The sequence below is a fragment of the Carettochelys insculpta genome, chromosome 22 (genome assembly GCF_033958435.1).
Source record: "Carettochelys insculpta isolate YL-2023 chromosome 22, ASM3395843v1, whole genome shotgun sequence".
Lineage (NCBI taxonomy): Eukaryota > Metazoa > Chordata > Testudines > Carettochelyidae > Carettochelys > Carettochelys insculpta.
In genome coordinates, this window is record NC_134158.1 from 19,084,677 (window position 1) to 19,109,005 (window position 24,329).

General features: G+C 43.2%; 1 protein-coding gene across 2 annotated transcripts in view; it reads left to right on the forward strand.

Annotated features, from left to right (window-relative positions):
- Window positions 1–24,329, forward strand: part of ARHGAP35 (Rho GTPase activating protein 35) — a 122,666-nt gene that overhangs the window by 10,355 nt on the left and 87,982 nt on the right. Inside the window, exon 1 of one of the 2 annotated variants that reach the window (XM_075015967.1) lies at window positions 24,088–24,158. The exons of the other annotated variant lie outside the window; for it this stretch is intronic. The gene's annotated coding sequence lies outside the window, so the exon portion shown is untranslated. Of the gene's footprint in view, window positions 1–24,087; window positions 24,159–24,329 lie in introns of those variants that run through there. 2 annotated transcript variants of the gene reach the window in all.

A 24,329-nucleotide genomic window follows, 5' to 3' on the forward strand; every position in this document is an offset into this window, starting at 1 on the left:
CCACTTGGTGAGAAATTGCAGAATAGAGTTGGGATGCTACTATTGCATCTGAAATGTTAGTGTTCTACAACTATAATCATGTCATGGTAAACAGTAATTTTTTCAATAGGTATAGTTACAGGAAGGTATTTGTTAAATTAATATTCAAGTAGTGCCCTGTAGGTCGGGGTCTCAAACTCCAAAAAAATCATTTTGCTAAGCTTTAAAGTGTTACATTTCTGTTGCTTTGCTCAATTTACCTTAGGACCAGTGCCAGTCCTTAGGTCTTGCTAGTGGGCCAGCATGCCCTTCTCTCTGGCAGGACTCAGGGTGAGGCAGGGGTCTCTGCATGTTCTCTCCCCATCCCCCCCTCTGCCCCTGCATCTGCTGGCTCGCATGCTGCCCCACTTGTTGCCCCAGGTAATTTAACACACACATCACTTGGTGTCCCTGGCACCACCATCACTGGTAGCACAGCAGGGTCAGAGTGGCTTCTGGCTACTAGCTCTGCACCACTGCTGGTATGTCCCTGTGGCCCAGGTGAGCTGCATGCAGAGCTCTCATCTGTTGTTCAGTGTGGCTGCCCCAGGCTCTGCACTTTGTGGGGGCCCTGTGACAGCAACCACAACTGTCCTATGGACAGGATGATCCCCCATACTCAGGTTAGCCTGCAGGGCCTTGGGCAAGCTGGGTTGGCAGCAGGGGTTGGGGACATCCCTTTGCCCCTCCTGCACTCACTGTGGCACTGGAGCCATGAGGAAATGGAGCTATGCAGTAGCCTGCTCTGCTTTGCCATCATCTCCCAAGCCAGCCTGTGCCGGAGCTGGGGTACTCTGATTCACTACAGCGTCAGGAAGGGGAGCAACCAGTTTGGCCTGGGAGACAGTGGCAGAGCAGAGGCTGCTGTGTTGCTTTGCATCCCTGCAGTCGCAGTGAGTGTGAGGGGGGGCTGTGAAACACCCCCACTGCCACCCCATGTCAGACCCACCCACTGGTAATCCCCTAGCCAGCGTCCCTTCGGGGAGAGGGCTTGAGGGAAGGGGTGTGATGGAAGGGGACAGAACAAGGCTGGACTTGGGGGAAGAGTACGGATCCCCGGTTGCAGGGACTCGCATGGTAGCAACCATGCGCGGGTTGGATTGTGAAATTGGTCTGGCTGCACATGGCCCCTAGGCTGTGATTTTGAGACCCCTGCTGTAGGCATTCTGATCTTACTGTGCTGTAAAAGATGCTAACTGTTCGCTCCCACAAAGTTACAAGATAACTTAATACGAAGAGAGCTTTCAAAAGCTAATTAGTTGGCAGTATTTGTTAAATTAACCTCTTTCCCACTCTGTTTTTGACTTATGCTTATGTGTGTGTATGTATGCAACTATAAACAGAACATATGCATTCTGACCCACAGCAGTGTCCCATGACAAGCTCATGTTCTTGATAACTTTCCTCTAACCCAGATGCTAAGCTGAAGACATCAGGATACTAATGTACACAGACTCTCTGCTTCGATGTAAATAGCTTGTCGATTGCCTGCATTTCTTGGAGCCATAGTTTTGAATTCCATCGGGACTGACTTATCCATATTAAATTCCATTTAGCTTCCTATATGTGTTGTAGGTTTTTTCTGTGTGAAACCTGAAGAGCTAAGGTCCCGTCAGTGCTTGTGGACCTTGAGGAGTCTATTGTGCTTTTTTTGTAAAAGATGAGGGCTGCCTCTCTTTTCTTCCTACACTTCCAAGTGTTGCTTTGTGTATTGTGCCTCTCTTTGCTGCTGCTCAACACCACAAGGTGACTGTTGCATTGTTGCTCATATATTTTTAAAGTAGTTTAAGATCTGTCAGGCTGAAAGGTGCTGTGGTGGGGTTTCCCAGAGATTTACAGAGTGGCGCATAATTTTAATACCAATTTTTTCTTTTCATTTACAGCCGAGCAGGCCACTTCCCTTTTGATTCAGGTTCACTTACTATCTCTGGCAAATTCAGCAGTTGTTGACCAAAAAAATTATAAATGTGATTAAAGCATTTTTAGTTTATAAATGAGATTTAGAATTCAAAATGTGGAAGAGGTGGCAGCATCAGCAGACTGTCAACTCTTCAAAGGCCACCAATGGTCTGCGTACCATAATTCAGAAACCCTTTTCTTGACCTTCACATGGGATTGGTATGTCAGGACAGGCGTTCTGTGGGCCTTGATTGGAGCAGAATAAACAGCTCAATGAGGTGCAAGGCAAAATGCATCTGATCGAATAAAGCTGCTTTTGGGGCTGGGGAACACCTAATAGTGAGATACAGAACTAAAGTTTGCCTCTCCTCTGAGGCGTGGTTGGGGAACCTCCAGCCTGTTACTTAATTTCATTTGGCTCACGGTAAGTGTCTGTGCCATGGGCAGCCAGAAACCCTGGTATGTCCCTTCAGCCCCTAGGTGTATGTGTGATCAAGGAAGTTCTATGTGCTGCCCTGCCCCTTCCCCAAGTGCCAAGTTTGCGGCGTCTCTTTGGTCAGGAGCCAGGGCCAGTAGGAACTGAGGGTGCAGCACCTGGGGGCACAGGCAGTACATATCATGCAGAGTTGTTTGGCCCCTCTGCCAGGGGCCAGACATGGCATCTGCTTTGGAAGCAGTGTGGGGCCAGGTAGAGAGCCTTCCTAAGGCCTGTTATGCCATCGAGAGCTGCTTCAGGTAAGTGCCGCCCAGCCAGAACCTGCATCCCAAATACCCTAACCCACATTGGAACCCCCTTTTGCAACGTAGCTGCTTTCCAGATCCCGCCCCAAACCCTCTATCCCAACTAGGAACCCACTCTCGTACCCCATATTCCTCCCAGAACCCCATCCTGCCAACCCCTCTGTCCCAGGTTGGAACACACTCCCTCTCACTCTCCCAGATCCTGAATTGCAACCCCAACCCCCTTTGTATGATCTGAGTCTGCTCCTGCACTCAAACCCCTTCACCCCAACTCAGAACCCCCTCCTGCAGCCAAAAGCCTGTGCACCGATCCAGGTTGGCCATATTCTGGGTGGGATTCTCAGGTTGCATGGAGCCATAAGGAATGCAGTAGTAATTTTGTGGAGCGAGTCGGACCACTTTCTCCTCAATGTGGAAAGAAAATCTCACTGCTGCAGTGACAGAAAAAATTATTACCACTACCTTTCCCTGAAAACTTTTGGCTCCTCCAATTTCAAAAGTTTTTTAGAAAGTATCCAGACGTGTCCGTGTAAAAACATAGTGAGACAGCTTAATTCCCCCCCTTACTCTTTTGGTAAACTTCAGCACTGAAACCCCTCTCCCACTCTACTCCTCATTCTTATAGCAGTTTATTATTTAAGTATTTTATTTATACTTAGGAATAGTAGGAAGGCAGAAAGCTTGTGCAGCGGGTCCAAAAACGTAGTTTGATATGGATACCAGGCATGCCTGTCAAGTAGCCTGTGCTCTTGTCTTAATGGAGGTGAGGAGCTTGCATATCTTGCACCATTAAAGCAGTAAAGTCATGTCCTGTGGAGTTTTGCTGGATGATATATTGCTTTGTAAACCCTTGCTGCCTCCACCCTTACCCATGTCAACTTTGGCTGGCAAGGAATTACATGATTTCACAGAGATGATCACCCATATATAGGATGGGTAAAAGCTGAAAGCAGGCGGAGAAATACAAGAATTTGATCCATTCACATGAAGACAGCATGAAATTATTACAGTCATTGGTGTCACAGTGTGTGATTCTGAATGCTTCCCTTTCTGGATGGTGTAAAAGCATATAGAACACCTGGGATCTCTATAATGATTTAAAGATCTGCTTTGAATGAGTGGACACTTCCACCAAAACTAGAAGACATAGTGGCCTGACCAGTATTAAAGAAAACGTTGGTTAGTGCTAAAACCTTCACAAACTATTGTCCAGAAGCTGTTCTCCCTTTTCTAACCAAGATAAATAAGATGCTGTAAGTGTCCTGAGTAGCTAGCTGTCAGGCTTCAGGCAGGTCACTAATGAGCAAGCATTTGTTTTGGTTAATGACTGTTTTCTATTCATAGTTAGGTGAAGTTCATTCATACTTGTATTGCTGGGACACTGTTCTGTTGAATATTACAGCTCACCACCTGATGTTGCTTGATACATGTGTCCTGTCTCCCAAGGTGCTGCATAGAAGAGTGAATAAAAAGGTTGATGTGAAAGGAATAATTCAAAATCAAGTTTTCTGTTCTTGGTTTGGGAAAACCTTTAGAACCCCACACTGCTCGTTCTTACACAAATTGTTCCATTTCTGTATAAAGCTGAGCTGGTGAAATACCCTAGGCTGAAGTGCGAGCGATTCACATCAAAACTAGTCTCTGACTCTTACTCAGATCGTCCTGACTCCGAGCTTTGTGAATGACTGACCCACATCTTTTCAGGAGGAAGAGCAGCTTGCTAAAGCTGACCCCGCACCAGATAGATTACGCTGGTCGGAAGCGGGAGTCCCTTTGAAGAACTAACCGCATAATATCCATCATTATAGATGCCCTCTGAGGATATGTCTACCCTGCAGAAAAACCCCAGTGACAGTGAGTTTGTGCCTTCAGCTGTCTTGGGTTTGTGCTGTGAGACTAAAAAATAGTATAGATGTTCCTGCTAAGGGCTGCGTTCCTGCTTCACCGGGTTTCACAGTCTGTGTTTCAGCTGGGACTGTAATGTCTTCACTGCTATTTTTGGCTCTGTAGTGAGAGTCTGTCAGCTGCTCTAGTGACTTGTACTCAGTACTGCAGGAGAGTGGGTTTCAGTGTGGATATGCCCTAAATCATGCTCGAGCCATGGGATCATTTAGGATTCTTGAATATAACTGAATGGTCCAATATTAATAGAAGCAAAAAAATCCCACTTCCATTTCTGACCGCTGAGAAGATTGCACTGAATCACACATTGAGCTGGACAGTGGTTCATGCAAACTCTCCAGGGTTGATTGTTACAACTTGTATCTAGAAATGAAGTTTTATACTTTTAGAGCTTTTTGCAAATAAGTTCAAGACAGTGACCCTCCTACCATGATGTGTTTACAAGTTTCTGTAAACAGTATCTTATCCTGGGACAATATATTGTCCCCGGGAGGGATAGCTTAGTGGTTTGAGCATTGGGCTGCTTAAACCCACAGTTGTGAGTTCAATCCTTAAAGAGGCCATTCAGGGATTGGGGCAAATAGATGTCAGGGGTGGTGCTTGGTCCCCCCAAGGGGGCAGGGGACTGGACTAGATGACCTCCTGAGGTCCTTTTCAGTTCTAGGAGATGTGTATCTCCAATATTTCTTTTCTTTTGGTCCTGCCGTTGGGGCAGGGGGCTGGACTCGATGGCCTCTCGAGGTCCCTTCCAGTCCTAGTATTCTGTGATTATGTGATTGTGAAGTCTTTCTCCTAATATTCAGAGTTCTCCGTGGTCCAAGGTACTTGGGAGATCTCTCTTCCCTCCATAAGAAGACCCACAAGAATGACATGCCGCTGCAGCAATGAAACTGTCAATCAATAGGGAGAGCTTGAGGTTATGAAGGGAGATGATTTTCAGAGGGGTCGTACTTGTGTTGTGTAGCTTTTGCAGTTGATAAGAATGAGCACAGAACTGGCCACTCAGACATAAATGCAATATTTGTTTCCAGTTTTCCATCCTTTTTCTCATACATACACAGCCATTCGTGCCAACCTACACAAGCAGAAAAACGCTAGACAAAACCTATAAACTAATCAAGCTACTTTTGCTTTTGGATAGAGCATTTGCCTTGTAAACCCAGGCTTGTGAGTTCAGTCCTTGAGGGGGCATTTAGGCTACGTCTACACGTGAAGCCAACATCGAAATAGGCTATTTCGATGAATAACGGTCTACACGTCCTCCAGGGCTGGCAACGTCGATGTTCAACTTCGACGTTGCGCGGCACCACATTGAAATAGGCGCTGCGAGGGTACGTCTACACGCCAAAGTAGCACACATCGAAATAAGGGTGCCAGGCACAGCTGCAGACAGGGTCACAGGGCGGACTCAACAGCAAGCCGCTCCCTTAAAGGGCCCCTCCCAGACACAGTTGCACGAAACAACACAAGATACACAGAGCCGACAACTGGTTGCAGACCCTGTGCCTGCAGCATGGATCCCCAGCTGCCGCAGAAGCAGCCAGAAGCCCTGGGCTAAGGGCTGCTGCCCACGGTGACCATAGAGCCCTGCAGGGGCTGGAGAGAGAGCATCTCTCAACCCCCCAGCTGATGGCCGCCATGGAGGACCCAGCAATTTCGACGTTGCGGGACGCGGATCGTCTACACGGTCCCTACTTCGACGTTGAACGTTGAAGTAGGGCGCTATTCTGATCCCCTCATGAGGTTAGCGACTTCGACGTCTCGCCGCCTAACGTCGAAGTTAACTTCGAAATAGCGCCCGACACGTGTAGCCGTGACGGGCGCTATTTCGAAGTTAGTGCCGCTATTTCGAAGTAGCGTGCACGTGTAGACACAGCTTTAGAGGGACTTGGATAGACTTTAAAAGAAAAATGACAGGGATGGTGATAGGTCCTGCTGTGAGTTGTCCCTTCCAGTTCTATGAGATATGTATATCTCCATGTTTGCTTTCATTATTTCTGTACCTAGCTCTTAAGGAGGTGCCTAGGTGCTGTAGAGATGGGGTTTGCTAGTGACTGTCGTTCATACAGTGTAAATGTCTAAACTTTTGTGAATCATGCTGTCGTCTTGACCCATATCTCGTGGCCTAGGATTTCTGAAAGTGTTTTTTTTTAACCCTTTGTTTTCAGATTTGTTACATCATAACTCTGGTACTCCGTGTTCTTGTTTTAGGACAGTAAATGTAATGTATGAGAGGCCTTTTAACAATTTATTTTTTCAGTGCTGAGATACAAGGTTTTAAAGTACCAAAGTCCTATGGGGGCTGAGCCCCATTGATTTTCAACTGGATTTAAGCTTTTTAGTGTGTAAGTCACTTTTGAAAATGTTACTCCTAATCCTTTTTCTCTTCTGCTGATCCCTTTTTGTGGTCATTCTCTGGGCCTGTTTAGTTTCTCTTGAATTCTTTTTGGAACATGTGACTGTAACTGAACACAGTGTGCAATTCAAGGCAGGACCATTAATTTATATAGTGAAGTTATATCTTAAATATTCTGCATTTCTTAACAGAACTGTTTTGTTTTTAGCCATTTAGACTATATTGTGTCCCATTCCCTTCTCCATCCTTTAGCCTTAAGGAAATTGTGATACTCTTAAGATGTAACCCTGACAGCTAAATACAAACTTCATTCTGAAAAATTGGCACATGTAATGCTCAAAAGTTGATTTGAGTTAGTTTTTTTTAGATGTTAGCAACCCTATAAGTAAGTGTAAAAATTAAAAATTAAGTACAAACCCCGAACAAAACATCAATGTAACAGCCAAAAGAAGGGTGTCTAGTGCTTTTTTGTACAAAAATGGAAAGGACAATATTGTTCAAAAAGGACTGTCCTTCCATAAATATTAAAAACATTTTATGAAAAAGAAATGCAAAACAAATAAAGTATGAAAAAAATTTTAAATTTTGTGGTTTTATAAATTTATTTTTACAGAAAAGTACTGGAAAATAAAAACATTTGCAAGTTTTGTTTAAATGGGAAGAGTGTTTTTGCATCTCTGTTTCGGCACGAGTCATATAACAGTACTATTATGTGTGTTATAAATATCAATATACCTTCAATCTAAATACTATTATTAGAGTACCTTAGTATTTTGATACATATGTAATATCTTACTTAATATTTTAGAAGGAAGAATATCGCTAGTGTTGAGGTTTTTTCACAGAATGCCTTTTCACGTTGCACAGAACACAGTTTGGGAAACACTGACTGAGATATTTGTTGTCTTTGCTGATAAAAGCTTTTGAAGTTTCTTGTTGTATGAAAGAAAGGTCTAGCCACTTGTCATTGCTCAGTTCCTGTTCATGCTGGCAGAGCTGATAGCAGATCTTTTCTGTATCTCAGTTATCACATTTATGGCTGTCTGTTCAGTGGCTAAAAACTGGTCATTTTCTGTGTGATTATAATTGCAGGGGTCAAAAGAAATCAATTTGACCAGTAGACTTACCTGTCTTCATGAGGAATGTCTTTGTTCAGTAAACACACTGATGGGGGTGAAGCTTCCAGATTGAAAGATTTGATGAGAGCCTGTTCCCTCTCCCCACTCTTTTAGAGAGATTTAATGACCCAGCTGGGAGAGGAGTCCAAGCCCTTGGATATTGTCCAAGTTTTCCACTGTCTGAGTTGAGAGATATTACATGGGTACTCAGAAATGCCTGACATAGCTAGCTAGTAGCAGAATACCTCAAATTATTTGCTAGTGCTGTGACTTTTAAATGTTAGGGCTTGATTCTGTCACTCTTACTGTTTGTTGTTATGCCGTTAGTCCTGTTTATAATCACTGGGACTACTTGCAGCTAGATACTACTCAGAATGAGTAAAAGTGGCAGAATCAGCCCTTCATTTTAAGTGTCCAGCTTGTTTGCTAGTAAGTTTTGAATTAGAAATCAGGGCTGCTATCATCAGTGGCAAGCAACATTTTGAATTATTTTATTCAAAAGTCTAAAGAGTCGGAGTCTGTGTTGTGCAGCTTGATGTTAATTGGCATCCAGTAGATGCAGACCCTTCAATAATAAAGTCATTTCTGAAGAGCATGTAGTGGCTGAAAATTTGGGACAGTCTTGTTTGGTAGTGCGTGTAGTTTTGATCATGTATGTTTAAAATATAATTGATGGTAATTCAACTGTGATTGAAAACACAAATCTAGCATTCTGTTGCCAGACTAAATACTGGAACACAGAAAAGCTTGAGCCATGTGTACATTTTAAGGTGTTTCTCATTGGAAGGTCTTTTTTGGAGTTTTAAGAGGAAGGCTTGATAGTTAAATATAGCTAGTTCACTTACTGACAGGCAGGATTTCTTATTTTTCTTCCCCTTTCCCACTCGTTTTCGCAGCTCTGGAATGTGGACAGGTGACTTCCAAAGTTCTGATAATAATTTATAATGGTGCAGCTTGCATGACTTATCAGGGTTTAACCTTTCTTTTTTTTTTTTTTTTTTTTAAAAGACTCTCTCGATGTACTATAATAGAAAACAAGATGTGAAGTTTCCCTGTTTTCAAAGCGCTAAATCAAGGTGACTTAACTGGTTCAAAAGGAGAATCACGGTGAATTATTCTGCAGTTATTAGTGCTATGTTAATTTTAGGGTTCTTTTCATTTAAAATGATAACTTTGTTTAGAGGCAGCTAAGTTTTTAGTTAATTTTTATCTTTTATACACATTTAAAACTATTAACTGAGTAGATGTTGCGTGAAGTTCTATCTGATATTGATGAAGGCCCATAGCTTTGGTCTGTAAAAATTTATACTCTGCAAAGTATTCTAGCCTTATATGGGCCAAAGTACGTGGGATGGACGTAAGTCAGCTTAGATGATATGTTAGGTCTCATTACCTTTTTAATTCTTTAATCCTCATAATTGCCAAAAATGAAATGAAGGTTTGTTCTTTCAATCTGATAATGAAATCTGTCAGTAGATACTAAGAATGTGAAGGACTCTTCTTAAATTTCAGCTACATGTGCACCACAATAGCATAGGTTTTAATGTGCAAGTTCAAAACTACACTAGCATGCTTAAAGGCCTGTTTTTATGTTTGTTTCATGTGATTTAGAATGGGCGCAAAGGTTGAAAAGTACATGGCAGGTCTTGGCCATAGTTGTGCCCACATATATAAAGATAAACTAAGGGTATTGTAAAATAGCAAGAGTGGTTTTTCTGGTCTGGATTAGTGCATTTTAGCCTTCTTGAGTTGAGGCCACTGTAGAGGAGCGTCCCATGGTCTGTAGAAATACTATAGCTAGGCATCTTTCTTTGGAGACTCTTTTGCTGTATAGGAAATAGCCTATTACTGTCTTGGTGTGTGGGTGTTGGACGAGAAATTGTTATCAATACAGTCATTTTTAGACTGCTGTTTAATTTTGTTCTGTCAGGAGTATTCCTTTTGTGCAGAATTGCCAGTGCTTGTGTGCTTTTACTTAAAATTAGTTAACTCTTGCTTCACTTTTGTCACTTTTTCCACTTCACATCTCCCGCAGTCTTTTAATAAAATTGGAACTAATCACATGATCAGAGCCAGTGCTCCCTGTAAGCCAAGCGCTTGGGCAGCCATCCAAGAGAGATTCAGGTGCTGCCCAGCTGATTGGCAGTATTCACAGCTGGGTGGTAAAAATTAGGGGAACATTTGTCAGAGCTGCAGTTTTGGGTCCAGCAAAAGCTGGGAATGCTGTGGACAAAGCATGGCTATGATTTTTAGAAAAGAAACAGAGATAGCTGTGCTAGTCTATATAGTATCAAAACAAAAAAGCAGTCCTCTAGTACTTTAAAGACTAACAAAATAATTTATTAGGTGATGAGCTTTCGTGGGACAAACCCACTTCTTCAGATCATAGCCATACGAGAACAGACTCAATATTTAAGGCACTGAGAACCAAAGATAGTAATCAAAGTTGACAAATCAGAAAAATATTATCAAGGTGAGCAAAATCAGAGAGCAGAAGGGGTGGGGAGTCAAGAATTAGATAAAGCCAGGTATGCAAAAGAGCCCCTATAATGAGCTAGCTAAATTATTTTGTTAGTCTTTAAAGTGCTACTGGATTGCTTTTGTGTTTTGGGAAAAGAAAGTGTGCCTTCTTTCAGTCTTTAGCTGTACTGCTAGTGCCTGAGTTGTGCTCTGTAGGAGTCAAGTGAAGCCTAATGCAGTCTTTGGCTCCTGTAAACTGCAGTTACAGTCTGTTCTCCATCTTAGTCTGGCTAAAATAATAAAAAAGTGGTAAGTAAGCTCCAGCAACTAACCTCTTGACTTACGAGGACCAGAAGTATCAAGCTTCAGGCAGCTTTAGTGGTGGAGCTTGACAACCACGATGAATAAGATGGTAAACCTTAGTGATCGTACCACATTCTGTCTACTGTGGATCAGAAGGAATGCCTGCTTTCTGAGTGAACTTGCTGGGATGGATGGAGCAGTAGTCAGCTGGCTTCAGTCATTCCTTCCAGAGCAATACCAAAGAATGGTGGTGGGCAGCTGTTTCTTGTTTTGAAGGTCCATTATGTGTGGAGTCATGCAGGATTGATCCTGGGTCACTTCCGTGCCCCCCAGGCTCATATTCATGGGAGCCTCTGGGAGATGTGGTTAATGTCAAGGGCTCTAATGCACTGTATGTGGGTGACACACAGCTGTGCATCTCCTTTTAGCAGATGCACTATGCACTTTTATTGCTCAGCTGCTGGCAGAAGGTGGAACTTTTATTGATTGCCATGAATCAAGCAGCTGGGCGGTGTCCTAGCTACAAATCCAAGAGGCAAGAAGAATTACCTTCTCTTCCTCCTTCAAGAATCTCTCGGGGAACAGAGATCTGTGAATTATTTAGGAACGCTGGGAACAGTCAGAAGTTAAGGCTAGAAGGGACCACAAACTCATCTAATTTGACCTATGGTATGTCACAGGCCCTCAGCACCAGTCAACAACTAAAATTAGACCAAAGTAGTTGGAGCCTTTAGGAGAGCAAACTGTTATGTGCTACTGTCAGCCAGTGGGAAGGACCAAGGCACACCACTATCAAATTTTTTCTTCCCATGCTAGAGTATAATGAGCAAGAGCTGAGGAAGTTGACCAGGCTCTTGACTGACTGCACTGTTGCTTGTGGAGGGGGTTGAATGGTTATAGGAAGGGACTTCTGTTGGGAGCTGACTCCTTTATCTGGGGGGCTCCATCATTAGCCCTTCACTTGTTCCTTCTCTACAGGTTGAACCGCTCTTCTCCAGCACCCTTGGGACCTGATTGATGCTGGTCAAGAGAATTTGCTGAATGACAGTGGGAGGGTGGGTCAATATTGTCTAGCACATTACCAACACTTCCACTGCTGCTCTTAGAAGACATTTAGGGGTAAATTAGAGCTAAATGACAGCACAGAACATTGAGAACCAGGACTGCTGGCTGTAAACAAATGTTATGGGACCACAGGAAACTTGGCCATACCCATTATAAGCGGTTGTCCGGCAAACTAAAATCGTGATGGCTTATGGAGTTTGCCAGAGGGAGGAGGGCAAGATTAGAGAGGTTTGGCCTGTATTGTCTGAAAAGGAGCCATCAGTGGGAAAAGCAGGAGAAATGTATTGCTCCCAGCTTGGGGCTGCTTCAAGTAATCAACCCTCCCCCCCGGCCCCCATGGTTTTTCTGCACGAGGGTTGAGAATGAGTTGCGTAATCACTTCTTCAGGCTTGGGGGCTCATCCATTAGGGGCCAGGGCCTGCCTTCTGCTTCTCTTGAGAAGGGTTCCTTGAGGGAGTAACCAAACACTGATTTGCTACATGTCTGTTTGTGGTGCCCAGGTAAACAAGAATGACCCTTGCCTTGCCTGCAATCAAAAACTGAGGAGTATGTGTGCAAAATGGTTGGTTGGTTTTGTTTTAAATTCCTGCTTTGCTACCAAAAACCCTGTGTTTTAATTGTGGTTTCAGGGTAGCATGTGGGGGAAGTTGGTAGGCTTTAATTGAGTAGAAGGCTGGCTACTGAGGTTTTTCAGATGCTGTGTTCTCCAAATATTTCAGTGATTTCCCTGCCCCCCCCACCCCTTCTTTTGCCCACATTTAGTCCGGTGCCTGGATTAGAGCCTTAGCTCTTCTTTCAGCTAAAGCTACTGTCTCTAAATGGGCTTCTCTTTGTAAAATTGAAAGCGTCCTAAGAATCTTTCATGAAGGAATGTATGCATGACAGACAGATATGTTCCATAAACTGCCAGTGCTGTAATGAGCTGTTACATTCCACTGGGTTGCTAATCTGCACAAAAAAAATGTGCCTAGTAGATGAGATAGCAACAGTTCTTTAAACTGTAACTACATTAGACTTTATTTCCTTCCCATTCCCCAAAATGCCAGAAATCACCAGTGCCTTGTTTACACAAGTTTTCCCACACTTGCAATAATTTCTTTTCTTATATACAAAGAGTCTATTAGGTACAAAACCTGGAGGATTGTATCTCTGGTGAAAGGGCAATCTTGACTTGAGTGAAGATTACAGATTTACATCGGTTGAGAATCCAGGTCCAAAAGTTTACACCTCAACATTGCGACCATTTTATAAATATCTTGACATTCATAATATGTGTATTTTAAATGAGATGTGTTCTGTATTAATGACAGCTGTTGAGAGTTCTGTGAGGAGGTGTGTATTGTATAACTACATAAAAGGTTAAAACTCTATGAGGAAGTTCAGAGAACAGAAAACAGAGAAACAAATAGACAAAAGCCTGCAGTATTAGTGTTGTCTTTTGAATTTCCTGGCTTTTGTAGGTTTGAATCACAATCTGGAGATTCTTTTGAATGCAGTGTATTGTTAGTAAAGTTAGTCAATGAGCAGGTTGTTAGGTGCTCTTATCCGCTATGAATAGAAACTGGCCGATGGGACAGGCAGTTGTTGCTCTGTTCCTTAGTGACTTTTATTTGCAAAATCAGGTGCGTAGGCTTTGTAAGGTTTTCATAGCTTTTGTGAAACTGTTTAATTGATCATATTGTTTATACCGTGGCTGATCTATCAGTACACACCCCCATGATGTGTGTGAGATTGCTTTAGTCTTGTGCCTTCCGTGTTCTGAGAAGCTGAAGGATGAGTGCCTCCAGCACATCAAAAGCCTGCTGGGGTTGATGGAGACTAAGGTTGTTAATTTCAGCGTTTTATAATACTACCACGTTTCCCCCCAAAATGCCCAGACCTCAGGTATGTGTTGGGGTTGACTTGCTTTATCGCTTCTTCTGTGAAAGTGAGATTATAGGGAGAGGGGTTAGAAATGCCATTTCTCTCTTTTGAGTCTATTGTTAATTTTTAAATATTTTTCCTTTTAAATTTCACTGGACTGAACTATGTGAATTTCATTTCCTGCCTCATGTTCCTCATGAGGAGCATCTTGTCATCTAAATGCTACCCATAAATTGCTTTTTATTATAAATCAAAAGGAAATAGTAATGATTAGCTTTCAACTCATTTTTGGTGGCAGAAAACGAAAGTTGTCCTCTGAACACTCACTTATTGCCTGCCCTTTAGCTGGGATCCTGTGGAAGGGGAAATCAGAAACCTGCATTCACTCCCCTCCATATCCATTCATCTTTGTGCCAGAGGAGGTAGTATCACTTGAAAATGGGAATAAATGCATGTTGTCAGGCTATTCTGTAAGCCTCAAGGAACTTCCTCTTCAGAGTGAGGTGCTAGGGATTTTGTATTTATTTTAAAAAGCTCTCTAGACTTTATATCACAAACTCAAATGTGGGTAGACAGTACATCTGAAACAATACATTTGAAAATAATTTCCTCATCTGTCAAGACCAATGTTCCCTCTAACTTTTTCCATCCATGTGCAGAATAAATGTTTTATGTGCACTGAGGCAAGTGTTAATGTGCACCACTGAGAGAAACACAAACCCTGGTTGTGAATACTCTGCTAATCATCTGAGCAGCATATGAATTTCTCCTGAGCTGCTGCACAAGTGCACAGTTTACAGAGATGATGTGTTCAGGGTTCTCTTGATATAGTTGTTGACATCTTTAGCACAGAGTAATAGACCTAACATCCTGATCTGTTTTATGTAGTGTTACTGATATCAGCTCCTGCTAAACTTCTGAATGCAGATTTTTGGTAAGTAAAAGTCAAGTTGATATCTATATAGATATATAGATGTGTTATATATCTACAGTTGTAAGTCTACATTTGTATGTTCATAATCTAAGATCTTAAATAGCATTTGCTTTGATGTCACCTCCCTGGCACTGTAACTATAACACAAATACTAACACAGAACTAGGGCTTCCATGGCTAGAAAGATTGTCAGTCATTCTTGGACCTTTTAAAATAAACGTTTTATGCAATCGCAACGAAGGGTCCTGTGGCACCTTATGGACTAACAAAAGTTTTGAGCATGAGCTTTCGTGAGCACAGACTCACTTCATCAGATGCTGTTAGTCCATAAGGTGCCACAGGACCCTTCGTTGCTATTACAAATCCAGACTAACACGGCTACCCCTCCGATACTTTTTATGCAATCGTGATTCTGAAATATGTTTTTAATTAGTGTATTAAAAAGCTAATGATCAAAGAATATGAAACTGATTTTATTTGGGGGAGGGAGGGAGGGAGAAGGTAGAGGGAACTTAAGAGGAATTTGTCATATTTTTGACCTCCTTTGTAACAAATCTGTCATGATTTCTAAACCCATGTCTTTTTTTAAAAAAATGAGTTATATTATTTAGTGTTTTGCCTATTTGAAATTACTCTTTAGCATCAGAACTTTTTATCACTGTAAGAAGTGTTTGTCCTCCACCTGTTTATTTTTGTAAAATCAGCAGTGTTAAATTTAAGGACGTACTTAAGAAGCCACCATTGGAATTTGCTTTCACTCTCAGAATAACTTGCTTTTGGAACTGTTAATTTTATAAGCAGCCTCTAAGCCTCTGAATGCCTAAGAAGTGAGATTCCTCAGTGAAAAATTAGGGCTTAACTATAAGGCAGGGATGACAGAACTTTTGGGTTGGGGGGCCTACCCAGATAGATAAATTCATCTAGGGCCTACCAAGTCACTGAGTGTGGCCTCCAAGTGAGAAGGAGGGAAGAGAGCCTCACGTGTTGGTCTGGATTGGAAGTACGGGTTTGGGCAGGAGTTAGAGTGCCGGAGCAGGGTGGGATGTGGGGTTTGGATAGGAGCTGTAGGGAGTGCAGGAGCGGGGTGAGGGTGTGGGGCCTGTGTGGAAGTAACAGGGTTTGAGCCTACAAATGAGAGCAGGGAAAGAGTTTTCCTGCGCTGCCAAGTCCCCAGCAACGAGTGAGCATGGCAGTTCACAGAGCTTCTTCCCCACTATCAGGCAGAGCCCATGTGTCACATCCAGCCTGTTGCTTGTCTTGATCTGGCTTGCGAGGCTTAGAGCCAGTGTTCCCTCTAATCTCTTCCTTCCATGCATGGATTTTTTTACCATCCATGTGCACCAAGGCATGTGTCCCCCTTCGCCCCAGTGGGGAGCTAGTGCTAGCACTCCAGCCGTGCGGGAAAGCAACGAGGCTTGTAGACTTGCTGTGTCACTGGAGCACCTATCAGCTTGCCCTGCTGCAGGGTGAGGGAGAGTCCAGATCCTCGTGAGCTGCATCAAGGCAAGCCACAGGCCATCAGTTCCCCGTCTCTGTTTTAGGGCAAGACAAAGGTGAATAGCAGAATTCTATTCTGGCTTCTGTAGGTTTGCTCTATTTAAGAGTGAGTTAATTCAGGATAAATGATGAACGAATCCTCATAGTTGCTCTTCTTTTTTCTCTTAAGACTTAGTATATTCCTCCCTTTATTCATTTCAGATTTAAAACATGCCACTTTGCCAAATAGCTTACAAAACTGATCCTTATGTACAATCCTCAAATTCGTGTTGCTCATGTTTTTTTGTGGGGCACTTAGGCTGTGCAGGCCTATAAGAGTACCACAGTGATCTTTACTGGGGTGAGGAGTCAGTGAAGGGGCGCTGCATAGCACATGGGATTTCTGGGCCTGCATGCTCTGTGCCTAAGAATAGTCCCATATGTTGGATGAGATTAAACATTTCAAATCCAGGTGGTTAACAGCTTAAACTGATCTTTCCAAAGATATTAATGACCCATTTCAGAGAGTTTCTACGCTCTGACCATCAGTGTTCTAATTTTGGCATCCGTGGGTGGAATAAATTTTTATGTACACTGAGGCATGTGCAGATGCACATCACAAATAGACATAGCTGCTGCCCACTCGGGGTGGCTTTGGGTGCTCTGCTAATCAGCTGGACGGCACGTGAAACTCTTTTGGGTGGCCACCTGAGTGCTCAGCTCACACAGAATGCTGCTGGCCATTGTGATGCAGGGAGAAAACTTACAACTCTGTGGGGAAATTCTTCCACTTTGATGCACCTATAGGATGTTCAACATCAGCATAGCATCGTCCTTTTGTGTCTTTCTTTAGAGCGGGGGGGGTGGGGTGGGAACCTTTCTTTCTATGAGTGCCACTGACCCTCAAGGGTCGGGGCCAGAAAAAGTCAATCATGGCCCACACTCAGCCTGGTGGAATGAAGGATACAACAGCTCAGGGTTTCCCCCTGCACCAGGATGGGCTGGTGCTTACGGCTATAACCCTTCAAAGGAGCACCGAAAGCTTTGGGTGGGGCCAAAGATGAGGAGTTAAGGGTGCAGGAGGGGCTCTGGGATGGCGCAGAGGGCAAGAGGAGATGACAGTTCCAGGTAAGGGCGTGGACTCTGGGGTGAGGATGAGGGGTCTGAGTGCAGGAGAGGGCTCTGGGCTGAGTCAGGAGTTGGGTAGGGATGCAGGGACTGGGAGGGAGTTATGAATCAGGACAGGGATCCAGCTTGGGGCAGGGGGTTTGGGTGGGGGTTATGGGGTCTGGGAAGGAGTTGGGGTGTGGAATTTAAGAGGGGGTGGGGTTTTCTGACCCTGAGACGGGGTTAAGGGCACATGCTTCGTCTGGGCGGTGCTTACCAGAAGTGTCTTCTGGTCAGTGACACAGTGGAGTTAAAGCCAGGCTTTACGCTGGTCCAGAAAGCAGCTGTTATGGCTAGCCCTGAGGCATGTCCAGCCTGAGGGGCCAGGCGACTATGCGTAGGGTGTGCAGCCTGTGTCCACGGGCTCCGCCCCTCAGCTCCTATTATTCACATTTCTTGGCCAGTGGGAGCTGTGGAGTTGATGCTGGGGTGGGGGCAGCACTGTGAGGTTTTCTGATTGCCGCTTTGCTTTGCAGCCACAGGGACATACTGAGGCTTCTGGTCTGTGGTGTAGAGATTTCCTATGATCCTGATGAAATGAAGTGGCAGGCTGGAGATTTTCCCACTCCTCCTCTAGGTTCATTTGGGCTAAGTCTACACTAGAAGCATCTGTCTACAGAAGTTATTGTTGGAAGAGATGTTCTGACAAAATTTCTGTCAGCAGGTCCTGTCCACACATAAAAGCAAATCAATCTTTTGATCCGCTTTGTCAACGCAAGGGCCCCCTGGAGTGTCTACGCATGCATTTGGTATGTAGATACTCCAAGTTTTATCTACAAAACCCCAGTATAGAGGCGCCTCTTGGAGTTTCCTTTATGAATTCAGATTTTCTATAGCATATTATTGTGCGCATTACAGCTGGCATATAACTTGTCATTCCTGATTCTAAAGACAGTTCCCAAAATTGAATTATTTTGTGACAATTTTAGAGAGAACTGTTAGTGAAGGTATTTTTATATTAGTTTTGCATAAATACGCTACTCTATGTAACGTCATTTAGGATATAAGATTATAGAATCCAGTCATATTATGACTGTGTTAAGAGCATCACTGAGGGTCTCCTAACATAAAAATTAATATGTAGTAAAGTTCTAGGCACAGGCCAGTAAAATCTCAATTGTCCAGTAAATGGGGCAAACAGTCAATCCGATCTGGATATACGAAATGAAGTTATTTGCTGCTTCCACGCCCTTACAATGCTGAGTGTGTCTACTGACTGACACATCTGATTTTGGCTGTTATAGAGATCAGAGGACTCCCCAGACCAGTTGTTTACTGTTCAGTATAACTTGGTTTGCTGGTGTGACCTGCCTCTTTGCTAAATTCTTCCTTTGGCTTAGCCCCATGTTACCTTTTGAGGGGTGTATGCACAAAATTGGCTAAATGACGTCTTCCTGGAGAGATGGACTTACCGGTTATACACACTCTCCAATCTGTATACTTAGGATTTTTAAGATCAGATGAGCAGATTCCAAGAGGGAGTGACACATGATATAACAATTTTAAGAAGTTACCCTTTTTGGCTATCAATGTATGTGTTTTATGAAAATACAAATTTGGACAATGGCTTAAGATGCAAACTATCCTTGCGGAAGTTGGCATATCTTTCTTCCCTATATTCTTTAGTAATTAGCTTGTATTTTGAAATTTGTAAACACTGGCCAAATCGTAACATTTTAGCAAAATGAAATATAAATACATTAAATAATAAGCCTGCCATTTTTAAAAGTCAGACAATTCAGAACTTAACACTCAAGAAATTTAAGGGGAGAATGTAGACTTTAAATCTCATCCATTTAAAACAAAGCTAAACTTAGTTTCAGATAATTTGTGACTCATGTTACTTTGACTTAGCTGAATCACATATGGTAATATTTTTATATTTTTGTGTTTATTAGTGTGTAGCTTCTGATGAAGGTTTTTCAAAAGTGTCTTGTGTCTTTGAGTGGTGTCTCAGTCTTCTAGTGCTCAGCTTAATACTCTAAAGTCAGAGTGGGCAAATCCTGACTCATGGGCCGGATCTGGTCTGCCAACATTAGTCCCTGGTGGACCCCCACCTTTATATTTACCTGTTCCTCTGAAGGTGTTGGCCAATTGCCGCTCTCATTGGCCACTGACTGCCATTCTCAGCCAATTTGAGTGGCAGGAAACAGTGTTCCAGTCGGTACCACTTCTTGCCTCTCCCATTGGCTATGATCGGTGATCTGCAGCCACCAAGAGCTGCGATCTCCTGATACCTCCAGAGGCTCGCGTAAATATAGCAGCAGTGGCCCACCAGGAAATAACTGTGGCAGGCTTCTGCTTTTTTGTTTTCTACCCCTGCTCTAAAAGGACCTTGTTTTTCACAGGATATGCTCAACACTTTGTGAAAATCAGGGCCTGCATGAGATATCTGAAAGCAGTAGTCACTCTTGTTATTGTTTGACCTAGTTTCTACCAAAAGATCAATAAAAAATGCAATCACTGTTAGGAAAGGGGCCTAATGTTGTTAGACAAACTTTTGTAATGCCCCTTGTCCTGTGTCATTTGCAGAGGTATTGGAATGACATTTCCGAGATTTCAGCAGTAACTTTAACATCTTATATATCCTCCTAGCCCCAAAGTTAGAGACTCTAGGGAGGGACAGGGAAACCAGTTGATGCCCAGATAGGTCTTGTTTACACTTCCCTGCACCATTGATCAACTTCAGCTACACGAATAGCATAGCTGAAGTCGACATACCTACCTCAGTGCCTTGTGTGTGGTATGGTCAGTTGGGGTGGAGAGGTTCTCTCCCATCAACGCCGGCTACTAATTTTTCACGGAATACTAATGTTGACAGGAGTGAGCTCGGGGACTGATTTATTGTGTCTACAGTAGACACGATAAATTGATGGCTAGTGGATTGATTGCTGCTCTATTGATCCACTTTGTAGTGGCAACAAGGCCATAGACTCAAACTTACTGGAATTGTTCTCTTTGCAGATAAATTTACATGTTTGTTTATTTCTTTGTCCCTTCTCTCATGAACCAGGGCTCAACATGAAGTTGCATGAGGTTATCTAAAGGTATATTTTTAAACTGATTTAGTTATCCTTGTGTGGATGCTTTTTTTATATGGGTTTTCACACATGTAAGCTAAAGCAGTTTAAAACAGTGTTCACACAGGTTAAAAACAAACATTTAGGTAAACTAGTAACAGAGAGGAAGCCATGCTAGTCTATACGCTATCGAAACAAAAAACAGTCAAGTAGCACTTTAAAGACTAGCAAAATGGTTTATTAGGTGAGCTTTCGTGGGACAGACCCACTTCTTCAGACCATAGCCAGACCAGAACAGACTCAATATTTAAGGCACAGAGAACCAAAAACAGTAAGCAAGGAGGACAAATCAGAAAAAGATAATCAAGGTGAGCAAATCTTGACCTTCCCCCCCCCACCCCTCCACTCTCTGATTTGCTCACTTGATTATCTTTTTCTGATTTGTCCTCCTTGCTTACTGTTTTTGGTTCTCTGTGCCTTAAATATTGAGTCTGTTCTGGTCTGGCTATGGTCTGAAGAAGTGGGTCTGTCCCATGAAAGCTCACCTAATAAACCATTTTGCTAGTCTTTAAAGTGCTACTTGACTGCTTTTTATTTAAGTAAACTGTCATACTTTGCCTATAAACAAGACTTGTGATCTTTGTTAGGCAACTGCCTGAGCCAGATTTGTTCTCTGCTGGAATTTGACATTTTCAGACACGTTTATGGGTGGAAATATCAGAAAATTTGCGAGGATTGAGAAATAAGCAGGAATAGCAGCTAAGCCCCTAGACAGCCTTTTTACATGCAGGTATTCTCATGAATAGATAAGAGGAAGGTCCCTTTCCTAACTGAAAGCAACATTGAACTGATTTTTTTCCTGAAGCGGTAATATGCTGAGTTTTACAGGATGTATCAACAGTTCTTTAAATTTAACGTTATGTAGCTGTTAAAAATAAAAAGTTGAACAGAAGAGAAGCTTGGCAGAATAGCTTACATTGCCGGGATCACCATTGTGCCATTTCGCCTGGGAAATATCGCCTTGAAGAGTGAAGTATGGTGCTATCATGTATTGAGATATTCATCCCTCAAACATGTCTGGTCTTTGAGGTGATAAAGGTACTAAGCAGAAAATTTGCAGATTTGAACTCCCAGGATGCTGTCATTGCTCCTGGTACGACCACGTTGTACATTCATTGCTTTTGTGGCTTTTAGATGATTTAGTCTGGTGCTCAGCTAATTTTAACCACCTTTTTTTCAGCAAATTGAATGCGCTTAAGGTCAAATGTTAAGACTGCCTTCTCCAAACTCAAATGTACAGTACCATTCCCAGATTTACAGCCACCTTTGTCTGTCGCGTAATTCAGTCCAATTGAAGAACTTGTAAAACTGCGTTATCCAGACATCAAAGCAAAGAAGATATTTTATATTGGCTGCATATTCAAAGCCCCTGCTGTTTGGCAACAGACACAGGGTTACTGTGACACCCAAAAATGTTACCAGTATATCATTTAAGTTTTCTGTCTTATTTTTAAAAAACTTACCATACTGTCATTCTGTTTGTTTTTTTAAACCACCTGCCTGCTTCTCACTCTTTCCATTTAAACATACCACCATGTTGTTAAATGGTGTAATTGGATTATTCCTTCCTTAGGTATTAATTTAAGAGGACTTCCATATTTTAAAGTGTGTATCTTGGTTGAGTGCACAGAAATTATATGCTGTGATGGAGTGGGGGGAGTGCAAATGCGAGACTCAGGCTGGATGTGAGAGACGAGCAGAACAGCTCCCAGTGGCTAAGGATGACCCTGGGGCTACGTCTGGCAGGTAACACCTCTGCCCTGAACAAAGAGGAGGGAGTAGCTGAGCTGGTTTTTTGAATCGGGGGCGGCAGTTAGAGGCTAGGGGAAGAGAGAGGGAAGGCAGCCAGCCTGAGGAGGGGGGAAGCTACACCCCAGAGGGGCACCCCTCGGAGTCTTTGCCCCAGGACGGGTTGGAAGGACTGTCTCTGACTGCTGTACTGATGCTTCTGTGAGAAACTGGGCATCTGTTGCCTAATAAACCTCCTGTTGTACCTGCTGAGTGAGAGTCACTCCTGCTAGTGGACGGGGTGCAGTGCAGGGGGACCCTGAACCCCATCACATATGCCTTTAAATGAGGTTTGCTTAGATCTTTTCAGTCTCTAAACTGCAATGATCCTGTAGGCCTCTCTGTCTATAGGACTTTTACTGGGAGGGTCCTTTGTGCTGTAACCTGCCTATAGAGACTACAACTCCCATGATGCCTTGGGAAGAAAAAAGGAAGGAAACTGGCTTTTTGCTTAGCAGAGGGAGAAGATGATCTTGTTTTGGAGAGTTAGGGCTGCTATGGCAGGCATGCTATGGCCTATGATTGTACAGAGCACTTTAGGGCACGTGTGGAGCTTTTTCCCAGTCCAGGAACTGTTTTTGGAAGCTAGAGCCTGCTGATGAGAGGCCCTTCAGAGAAGGGACTATAATTACCTATGCATATTGAAGTGCTACAAGGACCAGCTCAAGTGTCAGGGTGGCTGTTCTGCTTGTTGCTTTGCCTGGACCAACACACACAATCTCCACTGAACTGTCTGCAATTCGGTCGACTACCTGCTAGCGTGCCAGCGCAAGCATCTGCAACTCAGGTAGCTGAAGAGTATATACTCTGGAGTGGGGTAACTGATGGCAGTGTACATGCCAGTTAGATAAGTTTCATTTATTTCTGTGTACATTAATTGATTCTATTCAAGTTTACTCTGTAACCTTGTTTTCTTAAGTTGTTAGGTAAAGGTGTGTGTTAATTCTGATTTGACTCATTAGATATTTGCTACTTAGAGTAGCTGTTTGGGAGTTAAGCCCACATCGTAATTGGAATAAGTATTCCTGGAGGTTCCCAAAGCACACAGTTAAGTGTGTACAGGGGCCAGCCAGGTAGAGGCAATGCCATTTTCTATACTTTTAGAAATAAGGGACTGGTGGAAAGGGGATTCCCAACTAGCCAACATCACCAGTCAGGATCTCAAACCTATCAAGTGCACAGGCACACAAATGAGAGTTGCCTGCTCCTGAGTAACCCAATGAGGAAGGAAGTGGGATTACAATCCTATTAGATTGGATATGTTCCATAGCAAGTGCAGGAGATAATCTTCCTAGTAGAGGACTTGTCACATATTAAACTAGTATCATACTGGATCTTAGCTAGAAGGAAAACAGAAGACTTCACTTTCTGCTGCTTTAGGAAATGTTTTTAGTATGTTAATCAGGAATATATGTGCAATCTTTCATCATCTTTCCACTCCCTTTTCTTGGGAGTGAATGGGCTTTCCCCTGTGCTTTAGAACTGACTCTTATTTCTCAGCTTCAAGTCAGGCTGACTTAATTTTCCTGCTGAGTACTTGCTCCCAGGCTTCCTAGGGTGGGCTGCTGCCTTCCCTAGCGGTCATCCCAAGTCCCTTGGCAGACTATAACTTCTAGCTGACTGTATGGCATGGTTGACTTGTGGTTTGTGCCCATGCACCGTGAGTTATGGTAGTTATAACAATGGCTGGGCAACTTGTGTCTGTCATGGCTAGCATGTGGTTTGAAAACACAGAAGTTAAGTCTTGTGTCCTTGCCTGAGGCCTAGGATGGCACTTGTCATCTTGTGATCAGTCTGTCACAGCTTTTTGAAGTGGAGCAGGGCCCTCATCTGTGTCTGTGTAGCTGGTTTGGGTGGTCTTTCCTCCTTGCTGCTGGTATGATGTCTTTTATGCTTGTATTTGTGCTTGTTCTCTAGGCATTCAAATCCCAGGTGAGGCAAGAAGGAAGGCTGTCTAGTGCACTGTTACAAACTTGGTTAGATACATGGTAAGAGCAGATGCAATAATACAATTGTGATAACAAAACTGCTGCTTGAACACAAACTGAACTGTAACTTGTTAGTGGCTGAGGTGAACTGCTCCTAGCTGGTTACCAAAATCTTGGCTGTAGTTGTACCATGGGCAGACTGTCTTTCCCAGCCCTAATGCTCTTACACAT